Consider the following 20,498-nt stretch of genomic DNA (forward strand, 5'->3'; position numbering starts at 1 on the left):
TACACCCGGGTTCCACTCCAACAAGTCCCGACGCAGGCATCGTGAGTCCGGGGGTGCTGACATGTCCAAAACGCCCCAGTAAAGTTGCAGGACGATTGAAATATATTTTTGTATAATAACTCAGATACGGTAACACTAGCGAGCAGTAGATATTTAAACTGAAAAAAACTATGTCCGTTTGATCTTACAAAGTTGGAAAATGACTTTCGGGGTGTTGTTTAATATTATGCGTATTCATTATTTTGTTTTATAGAGGGAATATGGGAAGATTTTAAAGCGAGTGCATTACAAACACAATTTGAGGAGTCAGATTTTCATTTTTACAAGAAAAAACATACAATATACAATATATATATACATTTACTTACAGATTTTTATGTTTCTGGCATGCTGGTTGGTCTTGAAGGAGCGTTGGTCTTTAAAGGACCCAAAAGTGTTTTGACATTGAAGGGTCGCTTGTGGTGGAAGAAGAGGAGACCTTTTTTTTTTTACTAAAGACCCCGACATCGAAGGCTTGCTCGCGGGTAACATCATTGAAAAAGACGGCGAAAGTCCTACATTCAACTGCTGTAAGTTTTTCTTTGCTTTTTGCATGTTTTTTTTTAAGCGGCGGTAGGAGATGTTCACACTAGACCAGGGGTGGGCAATTAATTTTTACCGGGGGCCGCATGAGCAACCCGAGCACTGCTGGAGGGCCACATCGACAATATTTCAATTAAATTTTGCTCAATATTATTTTTGATATATACCGTAAGATAAATAATAATAATAATAATAATAATAATAATAATTAATAATAATAGTAATACTTCAACATAGTGTGTGTAACAGCATTCCATGACTAATATAAATAAATTAACATTAATAATAAATGACAGTAAAATAAGCACACGTATGACTGAGGAGTCATAGTGTAAATTTGTGTGGTGTTTGAGTTGTCTGACTTTTTGTGTGGCCATAAACGCACCAGTGGTTTAGTGCTATGCGTGTTGGTGACAGATGACAAGTTGGTTTTGGCCTGGTTTGTACGGCAGAAAATGACTAGTTTTTCGAGATAGAAGTGTTTTACTCATGTTTTTGGTGTGGTTATGTCCGAATATAAACAGTTTTGCTCAATAAAGTGATCGATATAATTCCTGTCCTCGAAGCATCTCGATAGACGTTTCAATAATTGAACGGTGTTGACGAACAGAGTTAGGGCCGCTTGTTGTCACTGTCACTCAAAGTTGCATTGCAAAATTACATAGAATAAATATGTTTATTTTGTTTAGAATTCAGATGGGATTTGATTTGCTGCGCGCAGCAGACGCTTGAGCAGTGCGCAATTGCGCAGGCACGCACCTTAGAGGGAACGTTGCTTTACAGTCCATGTCTTGTTGGAAACAGGTCATTCTTCATCAACTTTTCTCTTTTTAGCGTCTCGGGTGTAAATCGTGCATCACTTGTCGCTGCATGTGCACCTTCACTCGCAGGTTACACACGGACACACGCCCATAAATAATACTTTTCAAAATAAAAGTAGCACAGTTGTATTGCGCGCACGACATAGATGTTTTTTCAACTTTATTTTGTAATTTGTAATTGCAGCTGTTCACATTCACTCACAATCACGCACACGCATACGTCCACACGGAAGTAATACAAATAACGATTTTCAAAACAAAAGCAGCACTGTTGTATTGCACACTCGACATAGATACTTTTTAAAATGTATTTTGTAATTTATAATTGGCCTCACGCGGGCCGGAAAGGGACGTACAAAGGGCCTGATGCGGCCCGCGGGCCGCAGAATGCCCAGGTCTGCACTAGACCATCTTTTTGCAAAATGAATTTGGCGCGCGGAAAAGTAGGAGGGGTCTGATTCCAGAGATGGGGGTTTGTTTTTGGGTGCGAGTGTGAAAGTGACGAGTATTTTGCATATGTTATATTATTGTTTTATTTTTTATATTTAACATATTGTGTTGAAGTTTGGGGAAATGTTTATAAAACAAACATGGACCCATTAATTAAACTTTAAAAAAAGGGGTCGTTAGAATAATACACAAAGTGTGCTACTATGAACATACCAATCTGTTATTTATAAGTTTTAAGGTGTTAAAAATGTTTAAATATTGCGTTTTTAAAAACAATGGAAATTATGTTTTGTGTAAAGAACATTAGCCTTTTAGCTTGTATTCTTAGGTTATTTAAATTAAGAGGAGAAAACTATAATTTACGGGGTATATTGATTTTTGAAAAAGGTAAAGTAAAAACGAATATAAAATACAAATGTATTTCAGTTTTAGGAGTTTAATGATGGAACAAGCTCAGTGAGGAGCTGAAGACATGTAGTTCTTCTTTAAGGTTTAAGAAAACATTGAAAGGTAAAAATGACGAGAAAAGTGCTGGTAAAAAAAAACTAGTAATCAATGTTTTGAGGACGGTCAAAATAGCGACAATAAATACAAACAAAACAACACTAATGACAGCTTCGGGAATTTATCAGGAATACAAAACACATTAACGTCTTACAAACAACATGCGTTTTGCATCTAACAATAAACGTTTTAAAACCTTTACAAATTAAAACATATAAAGAAAAAACTAAGAAAAAACATTAATAGCAGAACAATATTTATGTTTGTTTTGCTAAAGAAAGTATATTATATAGGTGTGGTGCTAATGTTTTATACATGTGTTTATTTTAAACAACACTTTGTTAAAATATTTTAAGGTGTTAGTTATTTTGAGCACATTTGACAATTAATGATAACCGCAATATTTTGGTTACAATAACTGCGATATGACTTTATATTTTAACATTTTTAATTTACATAAACTTGTTGTAAAGCCTCCATGTTTGTTTTGTGTTTTAGCATTAGGAAAAGTTTGTATTGTTTATTATTGTTGTTTGGCACAGTTTATTTTTAACACGCTAAACGTTTTATTGAAGTACATTACAGATTAACACTCGGACATGTCCGAGAAGGAGTATGAAGAAGCGGAGCTAATTTACTGTTTTTGACCAAATTGCATGATTTTGGGTCATTTTTTTTCTCTTTGAGACAGACCCATGATGAGTGACAGGGGCTACATTCCATATGTCAATGGCATGGTGTGGTCCATTATCCTGTGTAGTAATCCGAAAGAGACCTGCAAATGGCTGGGGATGCGATTTATTTGTTGTTGTTTAAAACTTTATACGTTTATGAGCGTCTAAAAGAGACAAGACAGAGACAGATTTAAGGTGGGAGATTTTGTTGACAAAAACCAGATGTTATTTCTTTAGACACTAAAAGGTCTGAACAACCTCTTAAACTGGATCATATCAGTACAATTTTTAACTTGTTTTCACTTAATCCATTTCATAATGTAATTTTACATACTGATATGCTAAAAGTTTTAAGTGTTGTATGTGCATACAAAAGGTTTTTATGAAATGCAAGATGGCTTTTTGGTGCAAACTTTTTTATAATGATGTCTGTCTTTTTTAGTTTTAAATGATCTTAAAACTCTGATCTTTTTGAGCCTTTTCATGTCTTTTCACTTTGCTTTAATTTATTTTTGAGTCATCTTTCTCTATCGACACCCCACTAGTACCAGCCCCCTTTCAGCACACACAAACCATTTAGTTATGACATGCAGTAGCTAGAAGCACTCCAATGTTTGTGTATTTTACTCATTAAACAAATAATCACAACATCAAAATACAAATGGATGCTTCTTTTTTTTTAAATCGAATGAATCAATTTGACGAAACATTACATCCCTAGAGTTTTTAATTATTTTTGTGTACACTCTAGTAATCATGTTAGAACAATACGCAAGACTGCAGCTATGTGGTAACAGTGGTCAATATAATCAACAGTCTGCCTGTTCTACCCAGTAGAAGTAGTAAGTACACAAGAGCAACATAGGCAAAGAGATGATGAATAAAAAGAAAAAAGGAGTTGTCGTCAGCAGAAAACAAAACAATTGACGATAAGCAGAATAAAAAAAAAACTGAAGTACAACAAAGCATACATAGCCTTTTGGATTTACCATGAATACGTTAGGAAATGAGGAAAGGCAGGTGTGTGTTTTATACCATCTACTACACTTTGTATTATCCTATCTCTTTGAGATGCCTTTTTTTTTTTTTTTTTTTTTTTACTGTTGCTGCAATAAAAACAGTACAGATCTAATCTTAATACAGAGGACGATACAACAGCGTTTGGTTTAGGAGAGAACACAACGAAGCTAATACAAAAATTAAGAAAATAAATACCACTAGTTTGACAAAAACAGACTTTCCTCGAACCATGGTAAAAACTGAATGTGTTCATACAAATAAATATGTTCCTATAAATTAAACACTGTTAAACACTGTTAAAAAAGTTTGAAATAATTAATTACATTGTAATTTGGGTTTTATTTTAAAAAATGCTCAAACTAATGCAGTGCCTGTTTGAAATGTTTATGGGTCAAGCTTTTTAAAAATTGTATTTTGGAAAAATTAAATGTCACTTTTCCAACTTTTCTCCACATACCAACCATTTGCTGACAGTGTGTGTGTAATATGACTCTCTCAGTCTTAGGTCCCCCCAAAATTAACACCCACTCCTCTTCCAGAGCCAAGTGTGTGCGTGTGATTTCATCCCGCCAAAAAAAAAAAAACTAACAATAAAAATGGTAACTTTGCTTAAAAATATTTATTCATACCGTAAGTATATTGTATGTTTTTTCTTGTAAAAATGAAAATCTGACTCCTCAAACTGTGTTTGTAAAAATGCACTCGCTTTAAAATCTTCCCATATTCCCTCTATAAAACAAAATAATGAATATGCATAATATTAAACAACACCCTGTGAGTCATTTTCCAACTTTGTAAGATCAAACGGACATAGTTATTTTCAGTTTAAATATCTACTGCTCGCTAGTGTTACCGTATCTGAGTTATTATACAAAAATATATTTCAATCGTCCTGCAACTTTACTGGGGAGTTTTGGACATGTCAGCACCCCCGGACTCACGATGCCTGCGGCGGGACTTGTTGGAGTGGTACCCGGGTGTAATTTTTAGACATTTTGGGGACTTTTGACCACTTTTCCAACTTTTCTCCACATACCAACCATTTGCTGACAGTGTGTGTGTGTGTGTGTGTGTGTGTGTGTGTGTGTGTGTGTGTGTGTGTGTGTGTGTGTGTGTGTGTGTGTGTGTGTGTGTGTGTGTGTGTGTGTAATATGACTCTCTCAGTCTTAGGTCCCCCCAAAATTAACACCCACTCCTCTTCCAGAGCCAAGTGTGTGCGTGTGATTTCATCCCGCCAAAAAAAAAAAAACTAACAATAAAAATGGTAACTTTGCTTAAAAATATTTATTCATACCGTAAGTATATTGTATGTTTTTTCTTGTAAAAATGAAAATCTGACTCCTCAAACTGTGTTTGTAAAAATGCACTCGCTTTAAAATCTTCCCATATTCCCTCTATAAAACAAAATAATGAATATGCATAATATTAAACAACACCCTGTGAGTCATTTTCCAACTTTGTAAGATCAAACGGACATGCTGCGAAAGTCCCAAGAGGGTGTTCTTGCCCCTCCAAACTCTCTCTCTCTCTGTTTATAATGCATATTTTCTGCTAGATTTACTCTCTATTTAATCCAAAGAAAAAAACTAACCGTCAATGGTAAATTTTTACCATTGGTCTCCAAACTACGGCCCTACCCCAAACGCGGTACGCCGACGTCCAAAATCCGGCCCCCTAATTTTTTAGATATTTTTAGATTTTTCTGTACATATTGGGCATCATAGACCCACGAGGTCAGCGGCGAGACTTATGGTAATGGTATCAAGTGTAATTTTTGAACATTTTCATGACTTTTGACCACTTTTCCAACAAATTAGTCAAAAAATTACGGGGCGTATTGTTTTCAAAGGGGAGGAGTTTCGACCAATCAGACTAGTAGAAAGATTGTTTTCAAATACTATTGGTTGATGTATTGGCAGGGGAGGTCCTTTCGTACTCCGTCGGGGGTGTGGTCTCAAAGGACAACCTTCTTTTCGTCGTCAGTACGCATTTCCAATTTCGGCTGCTTCGAGACAAGACGTCTATCTTCTCCTTCATTTCCCCCATACACCCTCGCCATGCCGCTATAGGAACCACCACCACCGGGGTAAACACCCCGCATTCGGAGTTAAAAGACTCCAAAGAAAAGACGTCTGGTTCGGTCGACTGAGGCTGATAGGATCCGTTGATTTTAGGAGCACGGAGACTGGCACGGAAAACCCAACGACCTGAGGCCAAAAAATCCTACTTTTCCGAGTAGCGTCGTGGTAAGTTTTATCATTTTTATAAATTGAAACTGGCGTTTCGCTAATCATGCCTGCTAAAACAACAGGTTTCTCCATCTTTTCCATTTTCTCTTAATGCTCGTACTAACAAAGACTTACCATTCACATATACCAGTGTGTGTGTGTGCGTGCATGTGTTAATACTCAAAAAGTCGTAAATCGCATTTTGACATAAAGTGTCTCCCCCCTTAGCCCCACCTTCCTCTGACCTCCCCTTCACCCCATCCCTCCTCTTACAGGGCCATCAATCACATTTTGACATAAAGTGTCTCCCCCCTTAGCCCCGCCTCCTTCTGACCTTTCCTTCACCCCACCCCCCTATGACCTTTTGACCTTAAGGTCGTAAATCTTTTTTTGACTAAAAGTGTATCCTTCTTCTCTCTTACATACATATATATATACATACACATAAACATACACATGTACACCTACACACACATACACATGCATACACATACACATATATATACATACATACATACATACACACACACACATATACATACATATACACAGTTTGTCAGCCCCGACAACCACCACGCGCGCGCTGCCACCAGTCACAACATCAGCCACCCCCCTGCACCAGACCCAGCAGCCACGGGCGCCCATACCACAAACAAACGGCAGCAGAAACAGCAGCCACAACACCCCCAGACAGCCAGCACCATCCAATCAAATCAAAGCGATCAAAAAAAAAACGCGACCGGCAACCACACGCCAACAGGATCACAGAGACCAGCCAGCGCCAGCCCGCCAGCAAGCCCAAACGCCAACACGCAAACAAGAGATACGAACACACACCCCCCCCCCCCCCCCACCCAACAGGAAGCGAGACCCGCGCGACGCCACACACAAATAAATAATAAGATTAAACAAAAATAATAATAATAATTTTTAAAAAATCATAATAATAATAAAATAAAATACAAATTAAATTAAATTAAAAATAACAAATACAAATAAATAAATAAATAAAATAAAATAAAGTAAGTAAATAACAAAAATTATTTAAAATAAATAAATAAATACATTTAAAAAAATATATATATATATATATATATATATATATATATATATATATATATATATATATATATATATATATATATATATATATATATATATATATATATATATATATATATATATACAAAATAATAATAATAATAATAATAAATTAATAAAAGCCTGGCAGGCCACCAGAACGCAGTCCCCGGAATCCGCGCCGGCCGACGAGGCAATGAGGGGTGCGCCGAACCCCAACCCCCCCACATGCATGTGTACAAGGCCCCCAGAGTGTCTACTGTGTAGTTAAAATTAGGAGGTCAGCCATTACAGCCGACCTCCAGTCCCTATTGATGCGTGTACTGTAGCATGAGTGAGATATGTATGCTTGTGGGAACTAATAATGCGATTAAAAATGCATTTTTAGACAAATGCTGATATGCCTGAGCGGCTAGGAGACACCGAGCGAAACAAGCGGTTGAAAATGGATTAGAAAGGACAGATTTAAAAAAAACAACAAAAAAAACTTTTTTTTAACTTGGGAATTCCCGCAGGCCGGATTTTGGACTCTTGCGGGCTGGTACCGGCCCGTGGGCCGTAGTTTGGGGACCCCTGCTTTAAATCATGCTACTCATCTTAGTACTAGGAACCTTGCTCAAAAATAAATAAAGTGGCCTGGGATGGGACAATACACATTTGTAGTAGTTCAAGGTGTGTATTTTATCAGATTTAGAGTTGAAAAAAGACATATTAAGATTTTGTAACATCCAAAAAGCAAATGGCATGGATTTAGTGGAAAAATACAAACATGGTGTCCACCCTATAGTTTCCTCATCTGCTCTACTCCACCCCTACACCAAGATGAGAGTGCTTAAAGGGGAACTGTACTTTTTGGGAAATTTTAAACTATCCTTCACAACTAGGGATGATGTTCGAAACCGGTTGTCCTAATTGTTCAATAAGAAAAGAACCGATTCTATGGATTCGAATCCCTTTTTGAGAACCGGTTCCCGTTATCGTAGCCACTATACCGTATTTTCGTGACCAGTGTCAGTTACGGGTGCTATTTCTGTATTTAACACATAAATAAGGTGCGGAGTATTTTTGGGCACAGGCATAACCATGCCTGTAAGCTAGCTTAAAACATATGCTATCTTAAAACATACGCTAGCATGCATGGACGCTGTTTTAAAAAGGCAGCAGGAGCAAAGCTGAGTTCGGTTGTACTTTATTTAAGTATTTATCAATGTACTCACATTATTTTTTGATCAATCCTCATCCACAAATCCATCAAAGTCCTCATCTTCTGTGTCCGAAATGAACAGCTGGGCAAGTTCTCCATCAAACACGCCAGATTCCCTCTCGTCATTTTCAAAGTCAGTCTCGTTGGCCATTAGCATAGCAAGCTAGCACAACAGTAAAAGCCGACTTCTCTTGCTCCGTTGTGCGTATCAATTCGCTACCGTGCTGGTCCCCTTCTTCTCCATAGTGTGCTTCACCGGGATGTCGAAAGTGAGCGGCACCTCGTCCATGTTGGTCATGTGTTTGTCTGCATTTTTTTTATTTACAACGCACATAGCAGCACCATATGCTCATTGGGGGCGTGCCTTTAGCGTCCTCTCTCACCTGAAACCTTCACCCTTTAACAGCCGCATGCTGTCCTCAGTCACGTCCGCATGCTGTCCTCAGTCTCGTCCGCTTTTCCTCCATATAAACAGCGTGCCGGCCCAGTTATATAACATCTATGGCTTTTGGAACTCAGTGCACACACAACAAGCTATCTGGATTCGATAAGAGATTCGAGAAGGAATTGGTTCGATAAGAGGATTCGATAATGGCATTGAACTCTTAACTTAAAAAGGCAATACCACCATCCCTTGACCCATATCAGTTTGCGTACTGGGAGAACCGATCAACCGAAGACCCCATCGCTATTGTAATCCATAGATTCTTGGAACATCTTAAGCTTAAGGACACTTATGCAAGACTGCTCTTTGTCGATTTCAGCTCAGCATTTAACACAATAAGGCCAAACAGACTAGATCTAAGCTTCACAACCTTGGTCTGAACACCTTCCTCTGCAACTGGATTTTGGACTTTTTAACGAATCGCACACAGTATGTGAAAATAGGCGAGCACATTTCTGCCACGCTCACCATCAACACCGGTGCCCCACAGGGTTGTGTGCTAAGCCCTGTGCTCTTCACCCTCTTCACACATGACTGCATAGCCTCTTCAACATCCAATCTCACTGTCAAATATGCCAACGACACCACGGTACTTGGGCTCATCAGTAACAATGATGAGACAGCATACAGTGCAGAGGTCCAACAGCTGGCTTCATGGTGTGCTAACAACAACTTGGTTCTTAACACTAACAAAACCAAAGAACTAATTGTAGACTTCCGCAGGAAAGGGCAGAACAAACACCCTCCACTTTTAATTAATAACAATCTCGTAGAAAGAGTCAAGCATTTCAAATTTTTAGGGGTGAACATAACAGAAGATCTATGCTGGGACATTAACACTGCTTCTACAGTCGGAAAGGCCCAACAACGTCTTTTTTTAAGGAAACTAAAATGTGCAAACATTCCGCAGAAATCAATGGTAAACTTTTACAACTGTGCCATCAGCAGTGTCCCAACTTACGGCTTTTTAGTGTGGTTTGCTAGCTGCACTAAAGCGAACCAACAGGCCCTCCAGCGAGTGGTTAAAGGCCTACTGAAACCTACTACTACCGACCACGCAGTCTGATAGTTTATATATCAATGATGAAATCTTAACATTGCAACACATGCCAATACGGCCGGGTTAACTTATAAAGTGACTTTTAAAACTTCCCGGGAAATATCCGGCTGAAACGTCGCGGTATGATGACGTATGCGCGTGACAAAGTCAGAGTAACGGAAGTTATGGTACCCGTAGAATCCTATACAAAAAGCTCTGTTTTCATTTCATAATTCCACAGTATTCTGGACATCTTTTGCAATTTGTTTAATGAACAATGAAGGCTGCAAAGAAGACAGTTGTAGGTGGGATCGCTGTATTAGCAGCGGACTACAGCAACACAACCAGGAGGACTTTGTTGGAGCGCTAGCCGCGCTTGCCGTGCTAGCCGCCGACCTCACCTTGACTTCCTACGTCTCCGGGCCGCCAAACGCATCGGGTGAAGTCCTTCGTCCTTCTGCCGATCGCTGGAACGCAGGTGAGCACGGGTGTTGATGAGTAGATGAGGGCTGGCTGGCGTAGGTGGAGAGCTAATGTTTTTAGCATAGCTCTGTGAGGTCCCGTTGCTAAGTTAGCTTCAATGGCGTCGTTAGCACAGCATTGTTAACCTTCGCCAGCCTGGAAAGCATTAACCGTGTATTTACATGTCCACGGTTTAATAGTATTGTTGATTTTCTATCTATCCTTCCAGTCAGGGGTTTATTTTTTTGTTTCTATATGCAGTTAAAGCACGATGCTATCACGTTAGCTCGTAGCTAAAGCATTTCGCCGATGTATTGTTGTGGAGATAAAAGGCACTGAATGTCCATTTCGCGTTCTCGACTCTCATTTTCAAGAGGATATAGTATCCGAGGTGGTTTAAAATACAAATCCGTGATCCACAATAAAAAAAGGAGAGTGTGGAATCCAATGAGCCAGCTTGTACCTAAGTTACGGTCAGAGCGAAAAAAGATACGTCCATCACTGTCTCTCAAGTCCTTCACTGTAACGTTCCTCATCTACGAATCTTTCATCCTCGCTCAAATTAATGGGGTAATCATCACTTTCTCGGTCCGAATCTCTCTCGCTCCATTGTAAACAATGGGGAAATGTGAGGAATACTAGCTCCTGTGACGTCACGCTACTTCCGGTACAGGCAAGGCTTTTTTTTATCAGCGAGCAAAAGTTGCGAACTTTATCGTCGATTTTCTCTATTAAATCCTTTCAGCAAAAATATGGCAATATCGCAAAATGATCAAGTATGACACATAGAATGGATCTGCTATTCCCGTTTAAATAAAAAAAAATCATTTCAGTAGGCCTTTAAAGCGGCGGGGAAAATTACAAGGACGATACTAGAGGGGGGGGGGGGGGGGGTTACCCACATACGCGGTCCTCTCCAAGGTTTCTCATAGTCATTCACCGACGTCCCACTGGGGTGAGTTTTTCCTTGCCCGTATGTGGGCTCTGTACCGAGGATGTCGTTGTGGCTTGTGCAGCCCTTTGAGACACTTGTGATTTAGGGCTATATAAATAAACATTGATTGATTGATTGCTACTCCCAGAGATGAGTGTCATGTACACAACTCGCTGCCTAAAGCAAGTACATAACATCCTGAAGGACAGATACCACCCAGTACATGGCCTCTTCAACCTGCTACCCTCTGGAAGGAGGTATAGATCGATTCGCACCAGGACCACCAGAATGTCTCACAGTCTGTATCCCCAGGCTGTGAGACTGCTAAATGAACAGCCTGCCCCTTTGTTGCCCCGGACCATCTTATTACCTCATTCTTCACCACCTCAATAATTGTGCTCTGGACATTGCACTGCTGCAACATCAACGTAACACCCATCAGACATCTGACTGTTCCCACCCCCACACCTCTCTATTTGCAGTCTTCTTGACAATGCTAAACTGTAAACTATGGTCAACCTGCACTTCAATGCAGTTTCTATGCCGCTAGACAAATCTCAAACAAAATCTCGTTGACATGTATGACTTATGTGTTATTATGACAATGACAATAAAATAATTGATTGATTGATTGATTGATTGATTGATTGATTGATTGATTGATTGATTGATTGATTGATTGATTGATTGATTGATTGAACTTGATAATTTCTTAACGAACATCATCCCTATTCACAACCTTATGACAAGAAAAATTGTCTTTTTATTTTTTAGGATTCTGGAGACAAAACAAATGCCTGCAAATGCAACTAATGGGAGACACCATTTTAGCCATCAAATACCTCTAACCAGCTTCAAAACTCTCAATCAAAGTTTTGTATACACACTGCAAGTATATCAATATTTATTGTATTTTGTCATTTTAATTTTAAAGAATTACTGGAACTTATTTCATCAGCACATTTATTACTGTTTCCATCAAAGGCAGCAAACGTGTGTTCCAACTTCTGGAAACAAACGCGTGTGTGTTCTAATCATGGCAAACTTGGTAATAGACAACGAAGATGGCTATTTTTTGACAAATGAGGATTCACAACCTCATCTTTTTAAATATACGAACGGAGGATGAACTGCTGGCTATAAGGGCACGAAGAGAGGGTGAAACGTTGGAGCAGACGGAAGCCGAGAGAGTCAGGACCGTTGTGACTTCATGGTAAATGTGGAGCTTCGAGCAAAGTTATGTTGACATAAATGGAATGCTGACACAAAATAAACTGAAAAAAACATCCCCGGCCAGATGGACCAAACGTACAACTAACCCTCGAGTGAGTCACTATAATATTGATCATGATACATGCAACACATCATGCTTGTTAGAGTGTCCGCCCTGAGATCGGTAGGTTGGAGTTCAAATCCCAGCCGAGTCATACCAAAGACTATAAAAAAATGGGACCCATTACCTCCCTGCTTGGCACTCAGCATCAAGGGTTGGAGTTGGGGGTTAAATCACCAAAATGATTCCCGGGCGCGGCGCCGCTGCTGCCCACTGCTCCCCAAGGGGATGGGTCAAATGCAGAGGACAAATTTCACCACATCTAGTGTGTGTGGGACAATCATTGGTACTTTAATCTTTAATCTTTAATCTTAATCTTGTTATTAAAACGACAGTGCTGCTAGGTCTGCTCTTTGTAGCTAGGGTCATGGCCTCAAAAAGCAGAAGACAGCAGGCAGCGAGCAGGTAAATGGGTATTTAATGTCCAAAAGTCCAAAATACAAACTGCACAGAAAAACACAGGGACACTATGCATGAAAGAAATAGCTGACAGAGAACTAATAACAAACAAAAGTACTTAAGCAAGATTTAATTGTCCACTAACCATGCTGGTGACTCCAAACACCCATACACAAAGGTCCCACACCGACAAAGAAATGTGACTTAAATAGTGCCCAGGTGATGACTAGCAGTAGGTGGAAAACATAATTAATAATCACCCCCGGGTAATGAGACAGTGCCAGCCAAGCAGCAGTGTGAAGAAACAACACAAACAGAACAGGAAGTGGAAACAAAATAAGAGCACAAGAAAGGAAGTGAGCCAAAAACACAGGAAAAAACACCCAAAGACTAAACAAAGAATGGCCTGGCCTTACAGATTGTAACAAGTGCATATGCAGAAAGTATTCACATCACTTCACTTTTCCATATTTCGTTATGTTACAGCCTTATTCCAAAATTGAATAAATTGATATACCCCATAATGACAATTTGTTTTAACAAATGTATTAAAATAAATAAATAAATCACATGTACATGTGTATGTTTCTCAATTCTTTGTTGATGCACCTTTGGCAGCAATTACAGCCTCAAGTATTTTTTAATATGATGCCACAAGCTTGGCACACCAATCTTTGGACAGTTTTGCTCATTCCTTTTTGCCCATTCCTCTTTGCAGCACCTTTCAAGCACCATCATGTTGGATGGGAAGCATTGGTTTTCATCCAGGATGTGTCTGTACATTGCTGCATTCATCTTTCCCTCTATGCTGACTAGTCTCCCAGTTCCTGCTGCTGAAAAAAATCCCCACAGATAATGCCTACCACCTCAATGATTCACTGTAGGGATGGTATAGGCCTGGTGATGAGGGGTGCCTGGTTTCCACCAAACATGATGCGTGGCATTCACACCAAATAGTTCAATCTTAGTCCAAACAGACACATAATTTAGTTTTCTTGTGGTCTGAGAGTCTTTCGGGTGCATGTTAGCAACTTTTTACTAAAAATGGCTTCTATTTGGCCACTCCGCCATACAGGCCAAATTGGTGGCTTGCTGCAGAAATGGATGTCTTTCTGGAAAGTTCTCGCTCTCTCCACAGAGTAATGCTATAACTCTGACAGAGTGACCATCCAGTTTTTGGTCACCTCCCTGACTAGTCTAAGATGAATGCAGCAAAGCACAGAAACATCCTGGATGAAAATCAACGCTTCCCATCCAATCTGCTGGAGCTTTAGGGGTGCTGCAAATAGGAATGGGCTAAACTGCCCAAAGATAGGTGTGCTGAGCTTATGGCATCATATTCAAAAATACTTGAGGCTGTAATTGTTGTGCAGGCTGTGAATATGTATGTACATTGTATTTTTGAAATTTAAATTTCCAAAATACAAAAATAAAAAATAGAACAAGCCGATTATTACGAGTTACAATGCAAATAAAAACATTCCATCAACACACACACACACGCACACACACACACACACACACACACACACACACACACACACACACACACACACACACACACACATACACACGCACACACACACACACATTCAGGCACACACCAACGCTCACAGGCACGCACACACACACTTATGTATTTTTCAGACAGCCATACTAAATCAGGCCACACCCTCTTTCAATAAATTACAGACGATGGAGCAGAGGAGGAGAGACAAGGATGAAGATACAAATGGAGGGGGAGAGCACATTTGGCCTGTATCAGTGTCAGTAGAAAGGCCGAGTGGATGATACATGATCCAGCAACGGGTCATGACAAGGACTTAAATCACACACACATGGATGTGGAAAGTTGTTAATAAATAATACATTCAAAATGAAAAGCAACATTAACTCAGGAGCACAATATATAAAACACTTTACCCTATAAAACAAAATTAATACAACAATTTGTGCTGATTTATTTTATTTTTTATAAATCAAAATAAGGAATTCAAGATGAATGGCTACAAATGTTTTGTCGTGCGCAGCTCTTCAAAGAGGGGTTTGAAGCATGATTCTGCATGATACTGATAAAGCATGTTACCGGCCCCAGTACTGCAGAAGGACTGAGCTACAGCAACACCTTAGTGACATAATAAACCACATTACAAACAATGTGTCACTGACAAAATAAGGATCTTAATGTATTTATTAAGTCAGCTGTAGAGGTCAAAGGCCATAGTTGCCATAATTAGTTTTTGATTGCTTTTTGGTGAAAACATTGTAATTTCATTTGGAAAGAAAATTGATCAACTGGGGTAGAATTTGGGTGCACATTGTTAGATTGAATATATTGGCGCAAGGGTGTGTACTGTGCCTTTAAGACCCAGTGACAGCTATGCTGCTACAGGTGATATTTTTGAGTTCTGGTTTTGGTCTGTTTGTCGGTGAATGAAGACAGTAGAAGCAAACAAATCTTAACCACACTGCTTGTGTTTGATTTTTTTATTAAAAGCTAGGTCATTTGTTTTTGTACATTTTTGAAAATGGTGGAATAAGTGTGAACAGCATCAGAGATAAGAAGACTGTTGTTGCACTAGTAGAATCCTACTGAGGATAAAAATGACGCATGGGCAAGCACTGTGGAATTCTACAAAGACAACAGGCTGGTAAAAAATCTAAGCTTTAAATACAACCTTTACATTATCAATAAAGCAGTAGCTGCATTTGAAGAATGAGCGATCTGAATGCATTGAAATGTACTATTAATAAATAATGTACCGATAATAAGCGAGGCCCCTGATCTCCTACTCAATCTCCTAAAGTTGATACATTTGACCCTGCAGGTTTGTATGCATTATTAAGTGGTTGACTTGCTATTTAGGGAAAGAAGATGCAAGTTCAAGTGCTTGTAAAAACTAATTTCATTCACCAAGAAATGCTGGAATTGAAACAAAGAAAATGAGATGAATCATTTCTTTCTTGGTTTCCACCCTTTGATAGATCCTTTAATATTCACAACTTTTTTCCTAATTTCTTCCAATCTATCCTTGTTATTTCTAACTGAACACTTACTGTGTCACTTCTGCAGCTGAGGCCCAACAAGTTGATACAGAATAGCTGCAGCGGCATATTGCTTTTCACGCGTATTGTTGATGAACATATTGCTTTTCACGCACACCTGCCTGTGCACAGGCACACTCGCACATTGGCATGCATTAATCAAAATATTAAGCCCAGGGATATTTGGATGCCAAGATGCCATGGTGAATTCTGAGGGCGTTTATAGCCCCAACACGAAATGGACACTGATGAATAATGCATTTAGCATTGCCAGTAAGTGACCCTCAGCATTAGCATAAAGACTGTCCGCGTGCAGGAAAGCTGACACGAGAAGAAATAACAACACACTGAGCGTCTGTCGGTGTCAACACTAGCACACAACGGGGACACAAGACTTTGTTTTTGTCATCCGACAACACTGTAAATTTGATGTAACTCCAATCAGGACAGGTTCACTTGCTCTCACTTTGTATTTGTCAAACATGACACATACGTTACAGTATATGCAATTTAGTCCTGTCTTCAGAAACAGTCCACAATGCACATCCATTAGAACTTGAGCCCCCACAAACAATACCATTAGTGGCTTAGCTATGTACATATGTGTATATGTCCATCCATCCATCCATTGTCTACCGCTCATCCCTCTCAGGGTACTGAGGGGGCTGGAGTATGGAGTTAAATTACCAGCTGCACTAAGGCGGAAGGCAGGGCCACCACACAATTCGATTCGATTTAATCCTCATTTCTATTTAAAATCCATACTTTTTAGTAACACGGCGTGTCAAACCAGGCTGTGCCTTTTTTTGAGTTTGTTGGCATTTTCCTGTGTTTGATGATTTAGTTTCGTTCCAGCGTTCTTATTATGGTTTATTTTCCTGTTTTAGTTAGTCCTTCCTGAAGCAACTTGACTCCTTCCTCAGAGCGCTGTTAAGTCCACCTGAGTTTAGTTAGTAATCAACATTTAGCATTTCTGCGCTCGAGAATTGACTGCTGTGGCACGCTGTTCTTTCTTTTCACGCCTCACCGTCAGTGTAGTTCTTGTTTTGAGTTCCTGTATAGTCTTTTTGTGCGCTCCTCACCGCACTAGTGTTCGGTTTTTCCGTGCACACCCCTGCACAAAAGGGCTTATGTAGAGTTTGACTACCGGTATTATTTTACCAGCAAGCTGCATTTGTGCATTCCAGATGCATCTCGAAATCACAATAACTACCGCTAACATGCAGCCCCGCAAACATGACAAAATTCTCGAGCCACCAAATGATTTCGCATTGGAATACACGGAGGACGAATTTGAGAGAAAAGTGCTCAAGGATTGGGAGCGTGTATATATATATATATATATATATATATATATATATATATATATATATATATATATATATATATATATATATATATATATATATATATATACATCATTTTATATATATATATATATATATATATATATACATCATTATATATATATATATATATATATATATATATATATATATATATATATATATATATATATATATATATATATATATATATATATATATATATATATATATATATGTATATACAGCTATATAACTCTTATGCACTGAGATTCAACGATCAGCTGTTGCTCTCTGTCCCTTTTGCTCGCACTGAGCTGGGGAAGAAAGCTTTTGTCTATGTGCTTGGAACATATTACAAAGAGACTGGACGCTGACTGAATTTTTATTCTTAAATGCTTTTAAATCTAAACTGATAGCATTTGAATGAGCCTCAGTTATCTTTAATTGTTTTACTTAATGCCCATCCTGTCATTTTAATGTGTAATGTGAATGTAATTGTATGTGTAAATTTGCTGCCTCTTGGCCAGGACTCCCTTGTAAAAGAAGTTTTTAATCTCAATAGGATTTTTTTTCTGGTTAAATAAAGGTTAAAAAAAAAAAAAAAAAAAAAAAAAATCCTGTATATTCATAGTACAGTATATGAATATTTAAATATACATATTTAAAGTATTAATATATTCACGATTAGACATTTCTTTGAGGTAAGTAATACACATTTGATTACAGATTTGGAGAAGAGTTGACACAATATAAGTTTACATTTCCATTCACTTGCTTTTGAATATTTTTGGTAGTTATTGCTGCTTTTACCTTTATATTTTATACGAACTAAATAAAAAATCAAGTGCAAATAGATTCGGACCACCACAAATAGATTTGGCGCTACCTGTTCGTTATATCCAATATTATAGGACTGTAAATATAGCTTATTGTGTCTGATACAACTTTTTACTTCCAATACAATACTGACAATGGAGCCTTGAGTATTGGCCGATATATATATTGATTCGATACAAAATCAGCACAGTACATACAGTAAGTACTTTCATTATTATTTTGTATTTTGCTTTATTTTGTATTATTTTGTAGTGTGGAATTTGCCTTGATCAAGTGAAATTACTCAGAACTATGGTAGGTATGGAAAAACAATAATCTATTATTAACCGTCTGGAATTAATTTATGCTATTTTAAATTGACATGGCATGGTAATTGTTTTTATTTTGGTGGTACCTGGTGAACACAATAATTAATAAAGTAAGCTAATGATACAGCAAGTTGAATGATGCAGACACATGTGTTACTAGATACTTTCTAATATGCTTCTGCCTTGGAAACTTTGTATCTGTAAAAAATAAAAGCATGCAACTGTAATTAATTTACAAATGTTGTATTATAAACTGCATTATATTGTTCAATTAAAATTATTTAATATGTATGACTAGCTTGTGTGCTATTGTGTGATTAGTTGTTGTGTAGCTGTTAGCTCCTAGTAGCCTATAGCTTACTAAGGGGATATTCAATAAAAAATTTTGGGGGTCACATTTCCAGAAAGCTAGGACCGGGGTGTAGGCCTTTTCCCTTCACTATTATTCCTGAGAACAAACAATTTCTACAGTAGACATTTAATTTTGGTCTTTTTATTTTGTCGGAGTTACAGGAGCGCTTTGCTGTTTTTAAGGACCCTCTCCAAAAAAGCTAGTCTAAGTTCATCTCTATGACAGTACTCTAGTGCAGTGGTCCCCAACCTTTTTGTAGCTGGGGACCGGTCAACGCTTGAAAATTTGTCCCACGGACTGGGGGACAAATATTGACATACACATACACATTGACATACACATACACAATATGTATATATAGTGTTTTTATGTTGATTTAATTTATTTAAAAAAAATAATAATAATAATAATTTTAATTATTATTATTTTTTTATTTTTTTTTATTTCTTCCGCGGCCCGGTACCAATCGGTCCGCGGAACGGTACCGGGCCGCAGCCCGGTGGTTGGGGACCACTGCTCTAGTGTATTAAAGATTCTGCTGCAAAAATGTGAGTCTCTCACAAGTTTTTTTTAACTGAACCCGCGGGCTACAATTTGAATAGCCCAAATGATAAAAAATAGAGGGCTTAAAATGGATCCTTGAGGATCCCCACTGGTGTAACCAAATAAGATGAACAAATGACTACTGACTGCAGCTACGGCAAAAAGTTACATGAAAAAAATTTATTAAAAAAAAAAACAAAAAGAAGAAGAGTATTTAAAGATCTGCCTTAAAGAACACCTCTATCATGTAAATTACAAATTTGGACCTTGGTGTTTAATGTTTGCTAACAATATTAAAATGTCAATGCAAGGATCTGCCAATGTGTTTACAGTGGTCCAAATTTCTCTATAGAACAAGAGCAATCTAGTGTTTTTAGGAATTTGCCGCAAAAATGTTTGTCTATAAAGATTTGGACTGAACTCAAGGGCTGGTATGGTGTTATACCATGCCCGGATTTGGCCCCTGGCCACCAGTTGAATAGCAACTGCTTTTCTAGATGACTTCACTAAAATACAAGACTAAACTTTTCTGCTATTGGAGGACATTTAGCTGGCCGTATCGGAGAATTTACATCAGAGATTTTCCGATAATCCGATACTTGTTTTCTTGCATATCCGATATCAATATCGAATAGGGACACTCCTAGTTCCAACTCTTTACAGTAGGTGGCAGTGAGCATTGCGAGGCTGCTTCTTAACATGGCTCATACACACATGGTTTCCCAGAGAATCAGAAGACATAGCAGGAGGGACCCCCTGTATTTTCATTATAAATAATAATAATAATGGATTAGATTTTATATCGCGATTTTCTATTATTAGATACTCAAAGCGCTCACAGAGAAGTGGGAACCCATCATTCATTCACACCTGGTGGTGGTAAGCTACATTTGTAGCCACAGCTGCCTTG

General features: G+C 38.3%; 1 protein-coding gene across 6 annotated transcripts in view; it reads right to left on the reverse strand.

Moving 5' to 3' along the window:
• Positions 1-20,498, reverse strand: part of adam22 (ADAM metallopeptidase domain 22) — a 191,877-nt gene that overhangs the window by 160,820 nt on the left and 10,559 nt on the right. The gene's annotated exons all lie outside the window — the stretch shown is intronic.

This window comes from Entelurus aequoreus, linkage group LG11 (genome assembly GCF_033978785.1).
Source record: "Entelurus aequoreus isolate RoL-2023_Sb linkage group LG11, RoL_Eaeq_v1.1, whole genome shotgun sequence".
NCBI classification, from domain to species: Eukaryota; Metazoa; Chordata; class Actinopteri; order Syngnathiformes; family Syngnathidae; genus Entelurus; species Entelurus aequoreus.